The sequence below is a fragment of the Canis lupus genome, chromosome 28, assembly GCF_011100685.1.
Source record: "Canis lupus familiaris isolate Mischka breed German Shepherd chromosome 28, alternate assembly UU_Cfam_GSD_1.0, whole genome shotgun sequence".
NCBI lineage: Eukaryota > Metazoa > Chordata > Mammalia > Carnivora > Canidae > Canis > Canis lupus.
The window spans coordinates 18,076,309-18,101,214 of record NC_049249.1 but is presented as its reverse complement, the minus strand read 5'-3'; the positions used below and the strand labels follow the sequence as shown (position 1 = coordinate 18,101,214).

At 37.6% G+C, this 24,906-nt stretch overlaps 1 long non-coding RNA gene across 6 annotated transcripts in view; it reads right to left on the bottom strand.

Moving 5' to 3' along the window:
- Nucleotides 1-24,906, bottom strand: part of LOC102155227 — an 81,807-nt gene that overhangs the window by 29,552 nt on the left and 27,349 nt on the right. For 3 of the 6 annotated variants that reach the window (XR_005380573.1, XR_005380572.1, XR_005380568.1), the window contains exons 2-5: nt 8,702-8,801; nt 8,054-8,153; nt 4,906-5,151; nt 3,687-3,817 (exon numbers count right to left, since the gene is read on the bottom strand). This is a non-coding gene — a long non-coding RNA (uncharacterized LOC102155227). The remainder of the gene's footprint in view (nt 1-3,686; nt 3,818-4,905; nt 5,152-8,053; nt 8,154-8,701; nt 8,802-24,906) is intronic. The other 3 variants (XR_005380569.1, XR_005380570.1, XR_005380571.1) reach the window with 3 other exon arrangements.

Sequence of the window (24,906 nt, the reverse complement as noted above, 5' to 3'; positions counted from 1 at the left end):
GATACCTTTCCTATGCCCTTTTACTGATTCAAAAGTATATGAATTGTTTTTTCTTCCTTGACCACAGGGTCTAGAGAGTTTTTCTGTATTTTACAGTAATACTCCTGACTTGTGAACACACATGTAGGTTTCTGGATGGTGACTCAATAACTGTAGAAATTTTAAATCGGCAAGTCTTTTTGTCCTGAACTTTATTGACCTGGGATCTTGAATGGATATCTCTTGTTTCTCTGAACATGAAGCCAGGAGAGCATCTTCCAGTAGTTTATTCTGCTGCCAGGAGAGCATCTTCCAGTAGTTTATTCTGCTGATTGCTTACGTGTATCACTCAGAAGCAAGCTGAGATACTGCTGAGTGTTTCTTTTTGCTTTGCTACTTCTGTTTCGTTTCTCCTTTCTGTTTATTGTATTTGTTTAATGTGATTCCTACTAACGATATTATGGGATGCAAATTAGCTTTGATTGAAAACTCCTACAGATACACATTTGCCTAAATATATAGTCCATTCCTGTAAGACTCTTCCTCAGAAAGGAAGAGAATGGGAGGATGTATACTGAGTTAATCGCAGCCTTAGTTACCTTTCTGCTTTAAGAGTTAATAACTATGTGGGAGCAGGATTGGGGGTGGGAGGAGTTGTTCTATTTTCAGCACCTTCAAAACACACAGCATAGTGCTGGCTTTGGCAGCACTTATACTAAAACACACAGCATAACCTCCATTCTAACAGCCCCCAGTCCTTGAACCTGCCCACTTCCCTGAACAGGCAGGGCTTTTCCATGCACTGCATTCCTCAAGAACTGCCAGTGGAGTGCAGATTGGTTTTAATACCCTATTAGCAGTTAGGGCAAAGCCAGCCTCTCTTCTCAGCCTACACACTCCATACCTCTAGACTCGTTTTTAATCAATTACATTTTACCTTAAACTTTGCAATTTTCCAGCAAAGCTGCCGCGTAGAGTCAGAAGCTAAGGGGTTTACATCATGAATGTTAGTCAGAAATCGATGTCCTGTACAGATACTATCAGCCCTGTTAATATCTACTAGCATCATATAAATCTTAGTTAATGGGTTGTCTAATCTGTATACTTTTTGCAGTGTGTTCTACTCTAAAGTGGTGCCCTGGCAGCATTTTCTCTGGTCATTGGAGCAATGTCACCCATATAGAACAGTAGGACAACCCCCACCTGCACCCCACCCCACCCCACAGACTGTTATACACAGAGCGTGGCCACCACCATCTAAAATGGTTTGGATTAATAGTTTTTTCGTTAAGAGTCAATAAACAAGCTCCTAGGTCCACGCAAGCTTCTTACAGCAAAAGCTCAATGTTGCCATTCATCATTGCCACCAGAGAACCAGAAATTCCATTTGTTTTCTCTGCTGCTGACAAATGTAATTTATAGGCTTTAAAGACCTAATTATTTTCTGTGACGCAGGATTAAATCTGAACACTTCTTACTGGAGGGGTGAAAGAGGTAGTGGATATCTTAGAAATCTGGAGCCTCCAAATTCTAGGTCTCAGATTCTCAGGTGAGAGGAATTAATGGTGATAAAATTGCAAGTTCAGACCAATAATACAAAAAGAGGGCAAAAAATAATGTTCTCATACAACCAGTACTCTGGAAGCATTTACTGCTGGTGCTCATCCCAGGCCCCTTATACCTTTTCGGGGCATCCATCCCCTGATGTCTGTGTTCTTTTGAATCTTGTCTCTGGCTCCTTTTCAGGGGGGCTGCTTTATCTTCCAGCACAGAGCTAGAAGTACCTGGAAGTTTACTTTCTTACTTCTTCCCCAGGCATTCCTTAGCCAATGACTACTTGGCATAAGGAAATTAAAACCCATCTCCCTTGCCTTGATGAATTCACAATGAGCTCAGGTGTAATTTACACCCCAGAGTTCCTCTGCAGGATGACTGGGGCTGGTTCTTTGCCTGAAATAGATTCCTTACTTGGCTTCTTCCCTTTCCTTGTTTTTGATTCTCCACTTTGACCAGTATCTCTGGAGAGCATTTCCTTAATAAAGCACTTGACTATCTCTCATAGTCTCAGAAACCTGCTTCTGGGCCACCCGTCCTAAGACACCCCCCAACTAACCCCATTATGAACAGAGTACCAGTGGGATGCTGAAAAGGAATGTTAGAAGAAGCTATTATTGTCCAAGAAGATAGCAATGACAATAAGCCCTCACAATCTGTGTTTATCCTATTTAGAGTTTCAATTTGGCCAATTATCTTCAAAGTTGGTTTGATATGTGAAAGCTTCCTAGAGAAGCAGACTTTGGTCTATATCTCCTGTATCTGAGCTATTGCCTAAGTGGGCTGGCTAGCACAGCACTGCTTAAACACAATTTCTGGCACCACCTGGGTCCCCACCAGAGCAAGTATAAGCATCATTCCCTGGCCTTGAAGATCTCCCGATATCCTCTTACCTCCCACCTAGCTAATTTCGATTTCTACATGTTTCAGCTTATGTCTTCTATGCCCCAGTCTATTCTGACTCTTTGCCCCCAAAATGTTTCAGCTTCATTCCAACCTCAGTACCTTTGTTCATAGTCTTTGTCTACTTAGAATGCTTTCCCTTCTACCAGCTACTAATCTACCATAATTTAATTTTGATCTTCAGCTCTTGAATTCTTCTAGAATATATATATCTCCTTTCTCATTGGCAAAAACTCCTTTGCCAATTTCTTTCTTTCCAAGATTGTAAGCTTCTCGAGTGTATTAAACACCTATCTTTTTTCTTTCCTTTACTGACTAGCAGAAGGCTATTAGCACTAGTCATATTTTTAAAGTACAGTTACATCTATAATATTATTTATAAATTATACTAAATGATGTAAAAACTTACATCTGTATTTGTATAAAATAATTACACACATAGGATGAAACAAAATTTTAGGCTTCTGTGGGTTTTTGTTTCCAGAAATGTCCATAATCTTAGGATATAACCCTGATCCCACTAAATTATCTTCTACTCCACTTTATCCTGAATCTGATGCCTAAAAATCTACCCCCGTCATTCATGACTTGGGGTTAAGCATGGTGTTCTGCTGATTTTCTGTCAGGTGCAGCGTTTCTGAGTTGGGTAACACATTGAGCCACCTACATTAATAATGACTCTCTTATATGTTTGTCATTCTATGATATGAGGTGTACAGAGTCATGTGGGATGACTTGTGCCTTAAAGATTGAGACAAGGAAATAAGTAAATGGGAACAAGGAGAACACAATACGATAATGTCAGATTACAAAAACCTCACATTACAAAACCACCTACCAAATTAATAGAGTTGACATTCAAGCACACTAGTCTTGTAATATGAGGTTTTTCTCCCCACCAAATGTTGCATACATTCTTGGTGTTATTTACTTGGAAAACACTTTACTTAAGTTTTCCTTTGATTTTAGATTAGCTCAATTTCAGAAAACCAAGTTAGGAATGAGTGTGCTAATTTAAGATGTCAAGCCAGTGGGGAATTCACTGGAGACCAGGAAACGGAATCAGACAATATCAAATACTTGATTTTCTCCACCTCTGCAACTGCAGAAAATAAAAGTCTAGCTAAATCCCTTTGTTGGTCACTTGAACTTAAACTGCAAAGGTATAAGAGAAACGTACCATAAGCCTTAATAAGCAGGTAACATTTATCTACAAACAAATTGAGAAAAAGGAAATAGATCAAACTCACCATTCAAATCCCCTGTCACTCTATTCACATTGATAGTACTGGTTTGCAATTTTAGGGGTGCATCACTATACCATGAAAAGTTTGTATCTTGTTTGGGTTGGATAACTTTACCATGTCTCCAACATTCTTGTCTGGAAAAGTGGGGGAAATCATATTCGATTAATTCCTTTCCTTCTCAATTCTATTAAGAGAGACTAATTTTTAAAGGTTTCATTTTAAGCAATAAAATATGTTATAAATTTAAATATAATAAAAATCTTAAGGAATTATGGTACTCTGATAGTCTTGGATGACAACTACTCTTTAAATACTAATTTCCTGTCTTAGATTTTCTGTATCTTTATATTGTGGAGAAATATATTTCTCATGTAGGAGACTGGCATATATGCTTGCTTTTTATATGTGAGGAGAAACAATTAAGAATGTCTTTTATCTTTCTGAAAAAATATATGGATACGGTGAGCTCATTGCATCATTTTAAATGACAACAACTATCTCTCAGTAACTTGTTTTGGGGAAGCTAAGTAATACCTTAAATGTTAAATATGCTCTTTGGCAAAGTGAGCTGATGTCCACAGTGACTCGAGCACTAGTTATGATCACAGACTAAGCTGCTTACACCCCACTCCAGTTATGGAGATATAGGGATGTTAAAAAAAAAAATGGCACTCCCAGCTTCAAAATCAAAAAGAGCCAATATTTACTGAGCACCTGCTGTATGCCAGCTTTTATAGCTTATCTCATTTGATTCCTACAATGCCCCTCTATACAATCATGATGATTGTCTCCATTTTATGTAAGAGGAAATGAGGCCTCCAAAATTAATTACTTGTTTAAAGAGTCATTGCCAGCAAAGGTCTGAGTGAGAATCCAAACTAAGCAGTAATGACACCACAGAGTTCTCACCCCTTACCACTGGATGGCACAGCCTCTCCTGAGCAGCTGCCTTCACCTGCCCAGAGGGTAAAGGAGTCAGATGTTCTACACATAGGACTGTCTTATACAAAAACATGTATCCAGTCATGTCTTAGTTTAGGGGAGAGCAAACTAAAAATAATGGGATTGGACAGAAAAGGATCTATTTTTTTTTTTTTTTTTCAGAAAAGGATCTATTACTCAGAATGTCAAAGAGTGGGTTTGTGGGAAGTAAGAACAAGTCAGAATATATGGAGAGGGGGAGAAAGACTAGTATGAGAGTATCTCATGGCCAATTACTTACCTGGAAGAAGAGAAGTCAGTTTGAGGTATATACGAGACAAACTTTCCAGAACATAATGATCCAATTAGGAGAAGGAGAATCCATAACTATTGGATGATTTGCCTTATCAAGTTCAATAATTATATCTGAGAAACTTCCAAATCCTCAAGATTCTCTCCTGGTCATGTTCCTTTCACATTATGATTAGATGTAGATATGGCAGAGGTAACCATTTTTGAAGTAAGCCCTGAAAGATATTAATAAGATCTGCCAAAAAGGATTATTTATTGTTTTATCATTTACTCTTTAAGGAAGGAAAACTTCTATTTAAAATGAGTGGTCTATTAGATGAGCTCTGGATTTAAGTTACGCTGTGTTTAGAATCACCTGGACAGTGTAGGATGCCACTACTTTGAGATATAGACGAGGTACGTGATAGTTTAAGAGCAGATATGCCTTGAGGTAATGTGGGGAGAGAGCAAGATGAAGTCTGGCCTCACATAATTTTATTCCACTTCTCGGTACAGGGTAGCGATATAGAATGGGAAGGCTATACAAAGGAAGGGACATTTAATTGAACATGTACATGTTTGCCCTAGGCTGAATATGCTCCCCTCCCCCAAATATGTCCATGTCCTAAACCTCGGAACTGGCACATGTTGCATTATGGGGGAAAAACAAGGAATTTGCAGATGTGGATTGAGCTGAAGATTTTGAGATTTTGAGATGAGATTATCCTGGGTTATGCAGGTGAGTCCAGTGTAGAAGAGAAACATAGGCGAAGTCAGATTCAGAGAAAGAGATGTGCTGCAAGCAGAGAAAGAGTTTAAGGAGATGCCTTTTGAGATGAAGTAAGAACCCCAAGTCAAGGAATCCTTGTAGCTGGTTGCTAGATTCAGGAAAAGGCAAGGACATGGCTTCTCTTCTCAGATCCTCAGAAGGAACCAGTCCTGCAGACACCTTGACTTCAGTCCTGTGAAACAGATTTTGGTCTTCTGACCTCCAGAATAGTTAGGGCATAAATTGATGTTGTGCTTATTTATTTTTTAAAGATTTTATTTATTTTTTTTTTTTTTAATTTTTTTTTTAATTTTTATTTATTTATGATAGTCACAGAGAGAGAGAGAGAGAGAGGCAGAGACACAGGCAGAGGGAGAAGCAGGCTCCATGCACCAGGAGCCCGATGTGGGATTCGATCCCGGATCTCCAGGATCGCGCCCTGGGCCAAAGGCAGGCGCCAAACCGCTGCGCCACCCAGGGATCCCTTTTATTTATTTTTTATTCATGAGAGACACAGAGAGAGAGGCAGAGACACAGGTGGAGGGAGAAGCAAGGCTCCCTACAGGGAGCCCCACGTGGGACTCGATCCGGAACCCTGGGATCAGGCCATGAGCCAAAGGCAGACGCTCAACCACTGAGCCACCCAGGTGTCCCTGATGTTGTATTTAACCCACTAGGTTTTGGTCATTTGTTACAGCAATACTAGGAAACTAATACAGTGTTCAAGGGGTTGCCTAGTCTTTACTCCTTACCAGCTCCTTTGCCTCTCTGGCCACCTTTTTAATCACCTCCTTAAATCAAACCCTTTTAAATCAGCAACTTCTGCTTCTGCTCACAACAATCTCCTTCCAGCCCACAACTTCCCTTTCCTAGACCCTTGCTACATGAAGCTGATCCTTGGATCAGCATCACTTGAGAACTTGTTAGAAAAACAAATTCCCTGGTCCTCATTAAATGTATTGGAAGTCTAAGTGCTTTTTATAACATGACAGGCTGTAGCCAGCCTTCTCCGTAGAGTGCCTGGTGTGGGAAAGACAGGCAGGCAGGACTCCATTTTTAGAGTAAGAAATATTCCACTCAGGATTGGTGGCATTACCAGCCTCCACCCTCACCGATCTCTTTCCCTTCACCATGGTTTTATTTTGTTTTATTTTTTTAATATTTTATTTATTTATTTATGAGACACAGAGAGAGAGAGAGGCAGAGGGAGAAGCAGGCTCCATGCAGGGAGCCCGACATGGGACTCGATCCAGGGACTCGATCCCGGGACTCCAGGATCACCCCCTGGGTGGAAGGCAGGTGCTAAACTGCTGAGCCACCCAGGGATCCCCTCACCGTGGTTTTATATGAAGGACTAGATTGTTTGCTGAGACATCATCACCCACCCTTGGACTCTCCTCCAGAAAGATCACACGTTTTCCTTTGGCAAATAATGTTAAAGATTTCTCTCCAAGGGCCCACTTTCTCTGTGCAGGAGCACACAAGTAGTGAAAGGAGGTAGTTGGGAGTGAGCTACCCAACTAGCTCAGCTGTTTTGGAAATAGTTCACAGGGCACCTGGGCGCTCAGTGGTTGAGAGTCTCCTTTGGCTCAGGTTGTGATCCAGGGGTCCTGGGATCTAGTCCTGCATTGGGTTCCCTGCAGGGAACATGCTTCTCCCTCTGCCTACATCTCTGCCTCCCTCTCTGTGTGTGTCTCTCATGCATAAATAGATAAAATCTTTAAAAAAGAAAGAAAGAAGAAGAAAGAAAGAAGAAGAAGAAAAAAGAAAAAAAAAAGAAGAAAGGAAGAAGAAAAGAAGAAAGCAACAGAAAGACAGAAAAACAAAAGAAGACATAAAGAAAGCAGACACCGAATACAGCACTACAGAATGAACGGAAGCCTGAAGAAAAGCCTTAAGAACGTAACTCCCTAAAGAAGAAAGAAAGAAATACGAACCACCATAGAAGAAAGAAAGAAAGAAAGTTCACAATCAGTTACTCTGAGCATGGCCCCAGGCCCTGCCTCCACATTTCACTCTCCCTGAGGGTTAATCTCATCTCATCAGGGCATCTCATCAGGTGACCATGAGCTGTTCCTGCTTTATTTTACCTTTCAGGCTGACACCATTGGCTCTCTGTCTTCCAATATTTACTCAAAGTAATCTGCTGCTGGCTGCCTCTCTTGATTTGTGGCACTATTATAGGGTCATTATTTTTACATGTATCTTCTTACTTTAATATCTTCTCTTTTCACATGTAATAGTCATCACTAGACCTTCATCCGCATCCCCCAAACCCTATAAGAGAGGTAGCCCAGTATGCTTTCCTTTGGTGGTGAAACCTTTCTAGCTTCAGCTTTGTCCTGTTGAGGAACCCTAAATATAAATTCATGGTGTGGCCAGCTCTTACCCAAACTCCACGTCTATTCATCCAGTTTCTGTTCCACAGCCCTGCATGCATCCAGAGGGTCTTTCCTCATATCTCCCCTTCTTCCCATAACCTCCATTTCCTGACCACAAGGATGAGTGAGTAAGAAAGGATTATTAATAAATCTTGGAAATTATGTCATATCCTTCCCTCCCTCTTCTCTCTGAACTTTCAGTCACCAAAACAGTGTTTTTTCTCCTTTGCCATGTCTCCATTCCCATATTATTCCTAAGCTTTGACCACCAGTCCTTCTTGCCTGAAATACTATATGTGCACTTGACTGCTAAGACATCCTATCTCTAGCTCCCATGTTCTCTTCTCACGGTCAAGCTCTGATCTCACTTACATCTTTAAGTTTTCTCATCTCTTGCTGGCCTCAGGTGAATATACACTGCTTAGTCCACCATTCATTATCAAATCTCTACCTGGATGGTCTTAAATGTGGCCATTATATGCAGCACACTGGAATTTTTTAATTAAAATATATCATCGTTTCACTTTCATACCTGTGGTGTTCCCATCTGAGAATTTCTTATACATTCCTCCCCTGTTCCACCCGGAACAACCCACACTCTTCTTTCAAAGCCCCTAAAATATCTTATCTTTCATTTTATATTTTTTTAATCTTACCAGCTGGAAGCCATGTTTCCTTTCTTTTCATTTCCAGAGCTCTCTATACGTCTTGTTTAGTTCTGATTCTATTTTTCCTTGAATTATATGTATACATACCCTAGGGAATAAATTTCTTTAGGACAGGGACCATTCTTTCACACTTCAGTACATTGCACATTTATAAGAGTTCAATAAATTTAGACTGAATTAATTAGAATCGACAGTGCTTTTTAGGGTTCCTGAAAGTACAATTTAGAATAGTAGCTAGTATGTGCTTCCTTTTCACAGGTCATGAGCATATGGGAGTTAACACATTACTTAATACATTCAGCAACAAGAAAGTTATAATGACAAATTAAAAATACATTCCCAGAGTTAACATATGTACTGAAGGGAGTGAATTGTTATTCCAAAAGTGAGCTTGTGTCTTTTCCTCTGCAAATTGTCCACTGTACATATTCTAGATTATTTATGTTAGATCAGCATTTGAATTTATAAGTTGGAAGTTCTAGATGATCCAACATATCATCTAAGTCCCTGAAGGTACAAGTTATTAAAATAGGGTTGATTTAAATTATTGTATTCTCAGTATAAGTGTCATTTATTTTAATATAAATAAGATAGATTTTCATCTTAATTCCTGGTGGATGCTTAAGGCTCAAATTTGAGGGTTTTCATTTAATCTCCCCAAAATTAGCCCCCAAATTTCATCACCGTCAACAGCATATATACACTTTTCTAATAAGCAAGGGGCTGATTGTTTTATAGGCATTAGCTTATTTAGTTCTTAAAACAGTCCAACTTTATAGATGAGGAAACCAGGACTTCCAGAAGTTTGGGTATTACCCGAGATATCAGAGCTAATAAATTTTAAAGCCAGGATTCAAAGTGATGTTGTGGTTTGTTTTCTTTTTTTTTTTTTTTTTTTTTTTTTTTATCTGTTTGCAGAGCACATAATCTATAAAATTGGACTTAATTCACTAGAATTCCCTTCCTTCTTTGATGTCCCCTTATAATTTTAGAGACTTCTCAGGTAGTTGTAAGCCTACCACTGTCTAGGAAAATTTAAAAGCACTGTTAGAATTTCAGTTGATTGACCTGGAGAATCAATGAATCAAACAGACACACATCTCCATGTTCTATTTATGTGATATGGAAATATATCTGGATTCTCTTTCTCTCCTCTCATCATTAGAATAGTTTCAAATACCTAGTGAAAGGAACCATATATGGTGCAATTCTGTTAGATTTTTGCTTTTGCTTCTATTCTTCAAAAGGAGACCCAGGGGGCTCTTGAAATGTCTACACCTGCAGCTTGAAGAAAGCATCTCAGCCTGGATGAGTTCCTCTGAGAGATTATGCTCACCCATCTGTTTTCATAAAATTTTAACAGCAGACAGCAAATTCATATATTGTTTTAACTTAATTTTTATTCAATCTGTTGTCAGAAATCTGACTTCTACAATCTGGTGGCAGGTGCGTAGTAACAAACACACAATGTGGTCTCCCCATGCTTCCCCAAGGAACCGTTCATGAACACACTGACTCTACATGTGGCAGTAATTAGGACTCTTGCTCAATGCAGGCATTGATTCCTGGAGCTTCCCTTTTATTCTGCAAGAGCCCAGAGGTGAAATATTCCCTTCCTAAACACCACAGTTCTCATTACTCAACCCAGGCCAACAATCAGGGGTTTGGCCTCCCATTGGCTTCTAAAATCTAGAGCCCAGGAGGCTACGGCCTTATACCACCACTTCACTGCCCCCAGCCAACAACAAGAACAACATCTAGAGTTCTAGTCCTTGCAGTTAAAGCCCCTGTAGTGAACTCTTGAAATTGATAGTAACTATAGTAACTATTCCATTATCATTATAATTCATTTTAAGCAGGAGGTAGGGATGCCACTAGCTCACATATGAGACCAAGATTACCATAGAGGTAGAAGTTACATGATCCTAGTTGTAAAGGTTAGAGAAATAGTTTTCAATGCTGGGAAGTCTTTAAAAAAAAAAAAAAAAAAGTGCCCAGACTCAGACTCTACCAGTACCAATATTTCTAAATAACAGTGAATGGCAAAGAAACAGAGCAACCCATGGTTCTCCTGCTGTGGTTCTCAAACTTCACTGTGCCTCCAAATGACCAAATGGACATGAATTTCTGGGTCCAATCCCTAGAGTTTCTGATTCAGCAGGTCTGGAGTGGAACACAATAATTTTTCTGGACAAGCTCCCAGGTGGTACCCATACTCCTTGTCAAGGCCCACACTATTCTTGGGGTCCTCCAATTCAGTTGCACATTGGAATCCTCCAGGAAAACAATGAAAAGACATAGATCCCACCCCAGGGCAATTGAATCACAATGTCCATGGCTGGATTTAAAAATTTAGTGTCTTGAAGAGCTTCTTGGGTGACTCTAAAGTGAACCAAGGTTTGAGAACCACTACCATTGAATCATATAGCTCCCACTTACTGTTGGACCTATTCTCACCCTGTTCCTTCCATTTCCAAGGAACAGGGCAGGCCACTTTACTCAAGCTTGGATCTTACCAGGTCAGGCACCTGCTCTAATCAACTTTTCAACTTCTAGGCAAGAATTTTAGAGAAATATAGCACTGTACATGGTGTTTCACGCAATGGATAGTGTAAAAAGACATCAATCTCTCTTAGGAAGAGAAATATCTTCTCTATCTATCCCCATAGCACTATCTTCCTCTCCTCCAGCCGTTCCCTTGGAGATACTATGTCCTTTGGAGCTCAGTGATGGATCTGTCAGAGATCAGGCAAAGACTGAAGTCGCTGCTGTGTGACACACAAAGGAGTGCATTCACAGCCCTCCCAGCAGCAAAGGGCTTCAGCTAATTGCTCTATACTAAAGAGGTACCTCGAGTCAAAAATTCCACTGAATTAATTGGCAACTCCATTATTTCTGCTGAAAATAATGGCTTGTTGTGGTGCTGAGACTCAGCTGGAGAGAACATACCACAACAGAGTAATTAACTGTGTCCCAGCACTCACTGTTGTGCCTTCCCCTCTGTAGCTACGCAACGCTTCTTACCTGCCCACTTAGTGTGTCTGAAATAGAAGTAAGCAGCACTGGTGACATTGCTTGAGCAATGCTCCTTATATATTTTCAAATGAGATGAGAAATGGCTTGAGCTTGGGCATGTGGATGGTCAACCAAATAAGCAAAATAAATCATGTTGTCCAAAGGACTCAAGAGATTCCCCTGTTTTCTTCAAAAGCCTAAGAGCTAGAAATTAAAGATTAGAGGACTACAGAACTTCTGGGGAAAGTTGGTTTTGGAGACTTCCTCATTCTCTGGCTGATTATGAAGATCATTTAACTTAAACTACATATTCCCTGAGTTCATTTTGGGTATCCATGCAATTTAAATTTTTCTGACTCTGAATGTGTTAGCTTGACACAGTTCTCTTATTTACTTTGGAAAGGAATTGGAGAGGAGTGGAAATGAGATAAAACTCGTTAGAAGGGTTTTCTCTCTCTCTCTCTCTCTCTCTCTCTCTATTTTCTAGCCTATTTGTCTAAACCAGGGATTTCCAACCTCATAACTTTTGACACTTTGAACCATGTAATTCTTTATTTGGGGGGTTTGTCTTGTGCATTATAGGATGTTTAGCAACATTCTTGCTCTCTACCCACTAGATCCAGTAGCAGACAATACCTGCCCACTCCCACTCCTCTCACCATCCCCCACCAGTCTGACAGCCAAAAATGTCTCCAAGGTTGGAGGGAGGTGGGCAATGGGAAATTGTCACTGTTGTGAATCAATGATCTGAAACACCACCTATCCTTGACAAGTTTCTTGTGGGTTTGTAAGTGCTGGCACTCGTAAAGAGTTTTATACTTTAAATGTGCTCTTGTGTGCATTGGTCTAGTTGAGCCTTACAAAGTGATATTCAAGGTTGAGAAGAGAACAGATGATTCTGAAAATCATACCTCAGATTCATGACAGAGATGGGATAAGAACTTGAGTCTCTATATTTACAACTCCACACTCTGTTACTGCTATCATTATAAGTGGGGCACAAAACTAACCTGTGATGTCAAATTGACATTGAGGATTGTGACTCTTCAGACCCTCTAAGCTGCAATAACATTCTGTATGACACAACTGATCTCATTCCTATGGACTTTCATACTAACTAGAATCTGCAGTGGGTAGTCAATTTCTCTGGCCATGTTGCCCTTGTGGCCTGGCAAGTATTGGAAAGAAAAACATAAGCTGAAGGGAAGTGATGATACATTATCCAGTCTTTACTAGCAGGTCTGTGTCAAATTTAAGTGCTTTCTGAAGTTATTACTAGTATAGTCTCAAGAGTCAAAGCACATTCCCATACCCATGATCTCTGAACCTTAGTTTCCTCATCACATAGCTATTTTATTTTAAAGATTTATTTATTTATATCAGAGAAAGAGTACACCCATGTGCAAAAGTAGGGAGGTGGGCAGATTTCTGCTGAGTGAGGATCCCAATGTGGGGCTTGATCTCAGGATCCTGATATCATGACCTGAGCTGAAACCAAGAGTCAGACACTTAACCCACTGTGCCACCCAGGAGCCCCTCAGATAGCTATTTTAAAGATTAAGTATGATTGAGACACTTATCCAAAAGCCCTGATTTCATCAGATTAGTTGTTCACTCTGGGCTTGTCAACAATCAACCCTAAGGCTATAAAAGTTAAGTGAGTTGCCTAAGGTCACAAAAGCAGTCAGGAAAGTTACTGACTTCCTACACAACCTACATAAAGCTCTAGTTCCTCTCTGCTCAGGCTTTTCCCATGCTATCATTTTAATGAACTAATATAGAACTTAAATCAGGTCTCCTCTCTTTCCTAGAGAAGACAGTACCAATGAATGGAATAAGCCCAGTTAAATGGGTTACTTACTGTATTCAATAAACTAGTATTGGGCGTCTTCATTGGGCAAGTCATTGTACAATGCTGCCTCTCTCTCGAGTTCTCTTTTATAAACGACTTCTAGATGATACCCAAAGTTTACAAATGTATCTGGGGAGGCAGGGAGGAATCTGGTACATGTGTGCCCACGATGTGCATTTACATTCCTACATTTGAATTGTTATGCTATTACATGTGTAAGCTTTATTTTATTAACTGTCCAGACTATGCAGACACACACCCAACCACAGCTCTCATTTTTCTAATTTTCAAGTAGTCTGTTCAGTGCTTTAGTCAATTTACAGAGACTGATAACACCAAAAGAGTTGAACTTTCTTTTAACTTCAAAGATATAGCTTTTGGCTTCATTACTATGATTGGTTACTTCTCCAAGTGAAAGAAAGAGAGTAGCTGATTATGTTGATGAGTAGGAGTTTTTGGTTTTTGAAATAAAAATCTAGGATTTTATGTGAAAGAATTATTTATTCTCATTGGATGTGGCTTGCCTAGATCTAAAAAATGCACAATGCTTTCACTTTCCAGAGGCTATAAGGAGGCCTCCTTAAACTTGCCTTATATTGATTGGAAGAGACTTGAATAATGCCAGGATAGGTCATTAGAGAGGTGGCTTTAATTTATGAAGAGATAGCGATCAATGGGTCAACTGTCAGCCCCAAGTCTGATTTACATGTCCCAGCTATTTGGGACCATTATGTTGATCAAGCTGTACATTTAGACTTATGCAGATTTTTCTATCTTTTACTATCAGAGTTGTCTGTTACACTGTTTCATTTATTATTTGTCCTTCAAGCCTTCACCTAATCCCTCATCCCAAGTGGAAATATCAGTCAACAAGCCACTAAATATTACATCATCTTAAAAATTTTTTTCAAACTTCAAACACATCTGTTGAACCTGAATTTTAAAAGCCACAGTCCTCTGAAAAGAGTGTTGGTGTTGGCAGGAGTGAAATCTTTTCTTTTTGAAGAGGTATTTGTTTTGCTGTTGTTGTTTTTATAACCCAAATGAAAACATGGGCAACAGTCTCTGTGTTACTCAGCAAATAAAACTTTCATTCTTCAGCGTTAGCTACAAACTAGAAATGAAGAAAATTCGTATTTACCTTCTTCCTCTGGTTATTATAGACCAACAGGGTTTTCACTTTGAGAAATGTCAAACTGTTCTAATCCCTCATTGCATATTTTAATTTACAAATCTTTTATTTATTTGCATGTTTTTCTTACCTTTCTTTAGACTACTAGACTACTGTAAGCTTTGAGGTTTGTATTTACCTACTTAGCCCCAAATCTTTTTCTGTCTTTCTTTTTTTTCTTTAAGAACTTCACTGGTGCTTTTTACCATTTTTAGTTGGGAAAACAAACAAAGCCTTTGTAGATTGTGTCAGCCCCATGTTAAGCTTTAATTTATAGAGTGACTTTGAGATTTGAAACAAGGTAATTGGCAGAGTACTGAACACTGTGGGAAATGTTTTACATGAATAAAAAGAAGGGAAAGTTAGTTAACAAATATTTGTTTAACAACTGCTGTGTTCAGAACCTTGTGTTCAGCAGCTCAGAGGTGGTGCAAAGAAAACAGAAGTGCTGAGAGGCCTACTGCATAAGTGGGAGCCTGAGGACTGAAAAGACATGGGGAAATGATTTACAAAGACACATAGCAGAAGTCCTGAGTTATTTAAAACAAGCAGAACAAAAGAAACAAAATATAATGGTAGGATGAGTATCAGATTTATGCCCCTACACCTGTGCTCAGAACATGGCTTCATCATCTAATAGCCACATGAACTTGGGAAATACACTTAGACTCAAAAAATATCACTTTCTCATAAGTAATATGGGCTTCATATTCTTTATGTAACAGGGTCAGAGGTAATATCTGTAATGTATTGTGCATAGTGTGCTGGCACACAGGCAAAGAGAGCATGGTACCTGGTAGTGGCCATGGTGGGTATAATCTCTGTCACTGTTGTTGGCGCTGCTACTACCAGTGCCATCACTGCTTTCATTACTACAATTGTGATTTTAACTGCTTTATCCTTCCAATCATTGCCCATTCATGTAGAAGGAACTAGAATACTTCACTTTTGGCTAAGGGATATGCAACCACACATGTGGGTTTTTTAAATTAATTAATTAATTAATTAATTAATTAATTAAATTTTAAAGATAGCAGACTTTTAAAAAAGATTTTATTTATTTATTCATTAGAGACACACAGAGAGAAAGGCAGAGGGAGAAGCAAGCTCCATGCAGGGAGCCGGATGTGGGACTCAATCCCAGGTCTCCAGGATCAAGCCCTGAGCCAAAGGCAGGTGCTTAACCACTAAGCCACCCAGGCATTCTGCACATGTGGGTTTTAAACTCCACCTAAGAACCAATCTGAAGATTTAAGTTTACAGTGTTCCATTCTGTAATTCTAGAAGTCCTACGTAGAAAAGTGGTCTGGCTTTCTAAGTAAAGGAGGAAAAAAGAAAGCCAACACACAAAAATTCAAACTAAGCTTGTTGCAGGTACAATGCCAAGGGTGTCAGTAGTAGTGTCTCCTATGGAGCATCAGGATAGTCACCATTATTGAGACCTTTGAATGTGACATGCTCTCTGTTAAGCAATTTACAGAAACCATCTCAGGTATCTCAGAGCAATCTTCTTCTTCTTCTTCTTCTTCTTCTTCTTCTTCTTCTTCTTCTTCTTCTTCTTCTTCTTCTTCTTTCTTCCTCTTTTTAAGATTTTATTTATTTATTTATTTATTTATTTATTTATTTATTTATTTATTCATGAGAGACACAGAGAGGGAGAATGGCAGAGACACAAGCAGAAGGAGAAGCAGGCTCCTTGCAAGGAGCCTGATTTGGAACTCCATCCCAGGACCCTGAGAACATGTCCTGAGCCGAAGGCAGATGCTCAACCACTTGAGCCACACAGACATCCCATCAGAACAATCTTCTAAGGCAGAAATTATAGTTTTTCCCATTTACTAATAAGAAACTACGACTGGGAAAGCCTACTCTACTGAGGTCATTATACTGACCCACAGAGCCAGAATTTTAAAATCAGTATCCATCCACAAAATATTTAAATGCTACTCTAGCACCCCCATGACTAATCTCCAATCTCTCTTAAATAAATAATAAATATAGTGTTATGTGAATTACTTCTGAAGAAAGCCAGTTTCATTCTTCTCTATTGATTTGTCTTGTTTTACATTCATGATATGGCTTTCTCTGGACTTTATCCTCAAATCCCTGAAGTTTTTGTCATCTCACAAGAATCAAAGGGATCTAAAGCAGGGTCCTAGACCACTGCTTCTTTATTATTCTGAAGAACCTAGTCATTGGATTGCTCCCTAGCAAAGAGAGTTACACAAACAGCATCTAGGATGTTTTCGATGGCCCTTCCTTAACGGCTGAATGCTTGATTTTGCACTAACAGCAACTACCATCAAATCACCCAAGTGGTATTATATCCCCAAGCTATGGTAGAAAGGGAGATTTCACTGGGCTTTTTACATCATGGAGAATTGTATGGTTTGTCTTCACAAGAAGAGATATATTTTTTAAATTGGTTATTCCTTTCCTGCCTGCCATGCTTCTGTCGACATTATTTTCCATGAGATTTCAGGATACTTCACTCACCGTGACAGTATCCAACACTACACAGGTTCTGACCAAGAAAACTACAAACAGTGAAAGATGCAAGACATTGGGTACAGTCTCTCATGAACAGAATACAAGTGTAGAAGAGAGAGTGCAGTTCTTACTATTTTAGATGAAGATGTGCTTACAATGTATATTTTTAAGTTATTCCTGTTCTTTAATTGGACTCTGTTGGCTTAAAAATATCCATAGTCAAGAAAGAACACTTCCACCATGAGAAAGAAGGAACAAAACAAAACAATATCCCATTGAAATGAAGCTGAGACTGCCCCAGTCCAGGTACTCTCAACCAAGGGAAATGGAAGTAGCGGAGGGGTTGCAGTATTGCCTAGAACGGTTGACTCTCACTATCAAGGGAGATAGATACATAGTGGAAACAAGAAAGAGTATGGCAAATCTTAGAGGATCCCCTTACACATTAGAACTGTTTTTTTCAAGGATAAATATTAAGGGAAGACTGCAGGAATCCCATATAAACACCACCATCACAAGCTCACATCCCTCAGGAAAACTTCCAGTTGCTGTACTTGCTGAGGGCAAGTTGAATGTGGACTCAGGAGTGGAGAAAGTTATCATAAATACCAATTATGCCCTCGGTGCCAATGACAGAAACAAAAATTATAGCACTGACCTATTTATTTTGTTTTGGTGTTTGCCATGTATATACGTACCTATATATCCATCAATTTTTGTAGTCATCTTATAAACGAATTTTCCTCTTCATTCTTCCTTGGCCCCATTATTTGACATGTGATGGTATACTGATGGTTGACTATACAATATAGCCCACAGGTTACAGAACATTAAGACAAGATCGTTATAATGGCCGTGAGAACACTCCCCACAGATCCCTAACCACGAGGTGTGTAATTGACCAAGGTCCTCAGCTACTGTGCTCTAAAATCCAAAGCTGCATTAGTGCTGAGGCCATGCCTTGCATGAAGTGTTCCAATCCAATGACTGAACATGACAGCAGTGCTAAAATAGGTTCTTTCCTAGGCGACATGCAGAATTTTGGCTCAGGACTCGTCATAGGCCTCCTGAACTTTCCTTGGACAGCACAGCAGCTCAGGGTGCTCCCACTCAACTTCCCTTCCCCCTGTCCTTCACTGAGGTGTGGGACAGGATTCATACCTCCATCATATCCTGACACCACTCCCAAGTTCTCCTAGCTCCTTCATATTGTTTTACAGGGGTTCCCTGGGAAATCTCTTGAAAATATAATCTATAAATGGTTTAATATGCATAGAATTATTGCATATTTAATCCCATCTTGTTTTCTGCTTTCTAGACTAACACAATCATCATAAAATAAGAATAAACATCATGTAGCAAGTCTGGGTTTAGAATAGGATAAAATAGCCATGTATTTCTGGGCTAAACTTTTTTGATAAGGAAGTAAAAGAGGCATATGAGGAATGGGATATTAAGTTAGGAAAGAACTGTCGTTCCTTACATTTCTTTTAAGAACTAGAAGTTAGAAAGAAAGCAGTTGTGGGTAGTCAAAGTGGTAGATTTTACAGATGACTGTGAACATCTTTCACCTATTTTCCCTCGGTCTTGTCCATGGTCAGTGGTACAGAGGGTCTGACGTTGGTGGTGTCATCAGCACAAACTGTGTGTATGTGCTTAGCAATAGCAGCTTGAGAGTTTTCAGCGACCATTTGTCAGCAGCAGAGTTGGTATCATTCGTGCTGCCTAGCCAGTATCCCTGGCCTTCCAGCATTCTCAGATTGTGTGAGCTTTCATAATTCCTGCTTTGCTTCCGACTTCTATCATTACTTCTTCCTATTCACAAGTAAGACCATATCAGTCTAGGTTTTTATAGGAAACAGATGATGGGATCAGTAGGATGGATAATCAAGGGTAGTTTAGAGAAACACTGTTGACAAAGTGTGGGCAGCATTAAGAAAAAAACTGCAAAGGACAGAGGAGTGCTCTGCAGCGAGCAACAGCAGAGTCAGCATCTCTACTCTTCTGAGGAAGCGAGGGTAGGAAAGATCACCAGGAGTCAGAAAGAAGGCTTTAACTACTGGAGACAGCTCCAGCAAGAAGCATCAACACGCGTGGAGGAATATAGCCAGTGCAACTCACAGCTTATCTGGGAAGGAGCAGGGGCTTTAAACAGTGATATTTTCTTCTCAATTTCTACCCTCCTTCTAGTACTGTCCATTGACTGAACTCAGCTGGAAATCGAAAAGCAAGTGAGACTGTTGATGTATCCCACAGCAAAAAGGATGAAAAATGGTAGACAACAGGTCTGAAGAAAGAGACCAAATTCACCCAGTACACTGACTGAGGAGGGCAAATGTTACTGCTTTTGGTTGAGCTTCATTTAAAACGTGAACATATTTTCCTTGACACATCTACAAGCAGAACCCTCTGGCAGCTTTGACCTGATTCATTGATTATGAAATGGGCTTTTTAAAATGTTTAATAATGTATAGTTTATACCATAGTATTCAGAAAGATGAGTGAGGCTATTACTTTTACCATTACTTTGAAAAATATGTTCACCAGACAGAGAATTCTGTATTGACTGTTTTTCTAGCACGTTAAAGATGTCATTCTTGGGTCTTTGGTCTGCAGAGTTTCTGAGGACAAGTCAGCTATTTTTCATATCATCATTCTTCTGTATGTAATATATTTTTTCCTGTTTGCTTTTAATATATTCTATTTATCTTTGGTATATGTAGAAATATATATAATTAAATATATATAAAATAAATGTATTGAAATATATAATTAAATATATATTGAAATATATTTATTGTAATATGTGTGTATACATATATTATATATAATTTCAATTTTAAAGCTGTGTTTTAAAGTTCAATTTTAAAGTCGTTTTTGGAAGAAACACATATCCAGAGCAAGTTACTTCTTTGTGCAGAAAGTGGAATATCCATTTGTAATTTATTTTGTAAGAATACAAATTCTTGCCAAGTGTTTTAGGAATTGTTCCAACATTGCTTTTGAATAAACCATTCTTCTAAATCTAGAAGTTCATTTTATCATATAAACAAAAAAATTTATTTGAATCTCTTTCTTATATCTAAACTTTGCCATTGGTATAATATACGTGACTACATTCTTTTAGTTACTACCTGTAACTACCTGTGCTACCTGTGTTTTTAATATCTGGTACTAGGTATCATTACGGCACTTTTACTAATTAATGCATGTATATATAACATATTTCTTCACAAATTTACTTCTAGATAGTATATTTTGTTCTTATACATTACATATTCTGTTACATTATATAACAAGGTGTTCATTGTAGTCAGAAAGCTACGGAATATTTACATTAAGTGTGGGTGATATGAAATTATGATTTCATTTTTAATATCTTTAGTTGTATCATCCAGTTTTCCATGTATATTATCATATCATCTGCAGGAAATGATGGTTCTTAATTCCTGTTTTCCAATTTTAACACCTCTTATTTCTTTATAAAAATGTAATCTACAGGGCAGCCCTGGTGGCTCAGCGGTTTAGCGCCACCTTCAGCCCAGGGCCTGATCCTGGAGACCCGGGATTGAGTCCCATGTTGGGCTCCCTGCATGGAGCCCGCTTCTCCCTCTGCCTGTGTCTCTGCCTCTCTCTCTCTCTCTCTCTCTCTCTCTCTCATGAATAAATAAATAAAATCTAAAAAAATGTAATCTACAGAATGGGAAGAAATAGTTGCAAATTATATATCTGATAATTCATACCCAAAATGTATAAGGAATTCCTACAACTCAGTAAAAAGAAACTGATTAAAAAAAAAAAAAAAGAAACTGATTAAAAAATGAGTAAAACAAGTAAACAGATATTTCTCTAAAGACATATAGATAGCCAACAGATAAATGAAAAGGTGCTCAACATCACTAATCATGAGGGAAATGGTAATCCAAAACACAGTGAGTGACCATTCCACCTGTCAGGATGGCTATTTTCAAAATAACAAAAAATAACATGTTGGTGTAGATGTGCAAAAAAGGAAACCCTTATGCATTACTAGTAGGAAGGTATATTAGAGCAGGCACTATGGAAAATAATATGAAGTTTCCTCAAAAAATTAAAAATGCAACTACCATATGATCCAGCAATTTCACTTCTCGGTATATATCCAAAAGAATTGAAATCAGGATCCTGAAGAGATCATCTGCACATCCATGTTCATTTGTGAAGAAATATGTTATTTACAATATCAGGGACATGGAAACAACCGAAATGTCTGCGAACAGATTAATAGATACAGAAAATGTGGTATATACATACAATGGAATATTTCTGTCTTTTTTTTTTTAATTTCTCAGTCTTAAAAGAAAGAGATGCCACTGTTTGCAACAACATGGATAAAGCTGGAAAACATTATGCTAAACTAATAAGCCAGGCACTGAAGTACAAATACTGCATGATACCATTACACGAGGAATCCAAAATAGTCAAACTCCTAGAAGTAGAGACAGAATGGCAGTTGCACACACCTCATGTGGAGGGGAAACAGGCAGGTATAAAGTTCTGGTTACACAAAACGAATTAAGTCTTAGACATCTACCATATTGCCTATAGTTAACAATAGTGTATTGTGTAGCTTAAAATTTGCTAAGAAGGTAGATATTATGTTAAGTGTCTAAGGTATAGACTGTAGAGATGATTTCATGGGTGTACCCTTATCTCCAGGTTCATCAAGTTGTATACATTAACTATGGATAGTTTTTTGCATGTCAAAAAATTTTAATTAAAAAACTACACTGGTTATTTAAATATTTTCTGATAGTATGCTTTAAATTATTTTGATAACTTGGTATTCATTAATTCTCCTCTTCTATTCATATGAAAAACTGCCCTTTGTTTTCCATGTTTTGTGTGATATCTTTGTGGGGTTTTAGTATCTATATTATACTAGGCTTCAGCAAAAGATTAGGAAACTCTTCTTTTTCTGTGCTCTGAAACAGGGAATCAGGGAAGCACAGTTAAAAAATACTGCAAAACATTTCACACATATCAGATAGGAACAGTAATTAAAATGTTAACAGTAATTAAAAATATCAATTCTGTACTTGGAGAAAGATGTGGAACCTTGTTCTCTGCTAGTAGGAATATAAATTTATAGCACCAATTTGGAGAAGTTAGTCAATCCTAGTAAATATTAAGATGCACATGCACTCCAAGCAATCAATTACACTCTCAGGAATACAACAGAGGACTTTTTACATTTGCTTGTAAAAAAGACTTTATAAAGGCATGTTTTTAGCACTATTGTCATAAAAGAAGTTCCTGAAACAAATGTCTATCAATAAGGGAGTGGATAAATCAATGGTACCATAGTTATAGTTGAAATAATTAAGGTAAAGCTCTGAGTAGCAACATAGTTAAATATCATAATGTGGAAAATTTTTAAAATGTTACAAAAAGATATGCACAGTTTAATTTTATTTACATAAATTATTTAAAATATGCAAAAATCATATATTCTTGGAATAAAAATGTAGTTAATCTATAAAGACATGCACTGAATTAGGAATAGATGTTGGGATTTAATGCCTTGTTGAATTTTTAATGCCTTTCAAACATTTATGGAAATAGCTTTCTTCTTTTTTGGACTACAATTGTGAAATATACCATTTGATCTGACTTTGAAAGATCATTACATTCTTGTTCTGAAACACATTTTAATTGCAAGTGTTATTTTAACACGTTTCTATATTTTACTTATTTGGAATTTTTGCACTGACATTCATAAGAACAAATAGACTATATTGTTGCTTTTTTTAACATTTGTTTTAGCAATAAATATTATACCAACTTTATTTTATTTTATACCAACTTTATTTTAAAGAGTATTGAAATACTCCTTCTCATCTATGTTTCAGTGAGTTTAAATAATATTTCTCTATCTCTTCCTAATGTTTCGGTAGTATATACCTAAAAAGCCATTGACTCTGGTACTCTTTTAAGGATAGCATTTGAATAATTGTCCACTATTTCTCTCTTTAGCTATTTTGTCATTCTCTTCTGCAGGTAGATTTACTAATTTATATTTGCTAAGAACAGCACTTCTTCTACGTGGATTTTGAATCTATTTGCACAGTCTTGTGCTAAGACATTTCAGTTTAGTAACATTGTTTGTCTCAATATTAATTTCCCTATGCCCATTTCTTATTTTATATGTGTGCTTTTTCCCTACTTTATTTTTAATTCAATGTATAATTTATTTTATTTTCTTTGGGTTTTTCAAGTGACAAGTGAATAGATTTATTATTTTCACTACTTTCTCTTTTCTAATTCATTTTTGTTACACCCTTATTATAGTTCTTCAACTTTTTATAGGTCTTTATTATTGGTCATTTTCTAACTTATTGATATGGGTTAAACTTAATTTGGGTTAAACTTAATTTGGGTTAAAACTTCATTTGTTTTTACTTTTGTTTGAATAAATATATTTTTGCATTTGCTTTAGCTATATCTCATAGATTAGAATATAAGCATTTTAAAATTTTGCTTTCGATAAATTCTGTGATTTCAGTTTTTTTCTCTGTTGTTTTGTAGTTTTATTAATTTATTAATAGTTGATTAATTAATTTTGACTAAAGATGGTCAGTCATCTGTGCCATCTCCACTTTTTTGGAAAGCATTGAGATATTCTTTATTACTCATTATAAGATCAATTTTACTAGTACTCCAGGGCACTTGGAATGTGGTATATTTTCTTTTTCCATAAAATATATCAGATGAAAGTAGCTAGATTCTTTAAGACCATACTAATCTTTTCCCCTTTTTTAACTACAATCTCTAGTGGATATAGATGTGATTTGACCTTATGTTGGCTATGCCCTCTAAATAGTGTTTATTGATAAAAGAGTTTTAAAGAATTATATAATAAATATTATGGTAAGAGGAAATAATGTGTTCTTCTTTTTAGAGCATCTGAGATCAGTCAATAGATTTACTCCTTGTTTGTCACCTGTGGAGAGTTGTGTTTAGAGAAAATCTGGGAGACCGGCATATTCAGTAATTCCTAGTACTTACTCCAATGAGAATGAGCAGACTTGTTAAAAATAATAAACAGCACACAATTATACCCATATGCATACAATTATCCTATTCCCTGGATCCGTTCCCATTTGTATAAAGCAGTCTGTAAAGGGTAGTAAATGCCATCATTATTTATAAGACTAGCTTATATGCTGTTTTAAGTCAGAATAAGCAAGCTTTAAAAAATTCCTTTCTATTTTGGTATTGTGTATATAAAATGAAATGAAATGTACATTTTTAGACTCACAATACATTTCTTTTTCAAGATGTGCTCATTTGATCTGGAAAGGGCTCAAATGTGATTGCATATTTCAAATATTCCTGGAGCACCAACACATATTTAACTACCATTTGGAGAGTGTAAGTGTGGAAAATAAGACATTTGGTGTTTAAAGAGGAAAACCCTTGAACTCAGAGTCTGCAGAGCAGGGCTGTATCTCATCACTATAACTATCTGAGTGACATTGCAAAAATGAGACACTGTCTTGGTTTTGCCATCTGTATAACAGGAGTGATTGCCATTTCCCTATATACCTTAATGAACTAGTTCACAAACAGAATGAGATTAATTTTGACAACTCTGAAGCCAAAAAAAACTTCTAAATTCAAAAT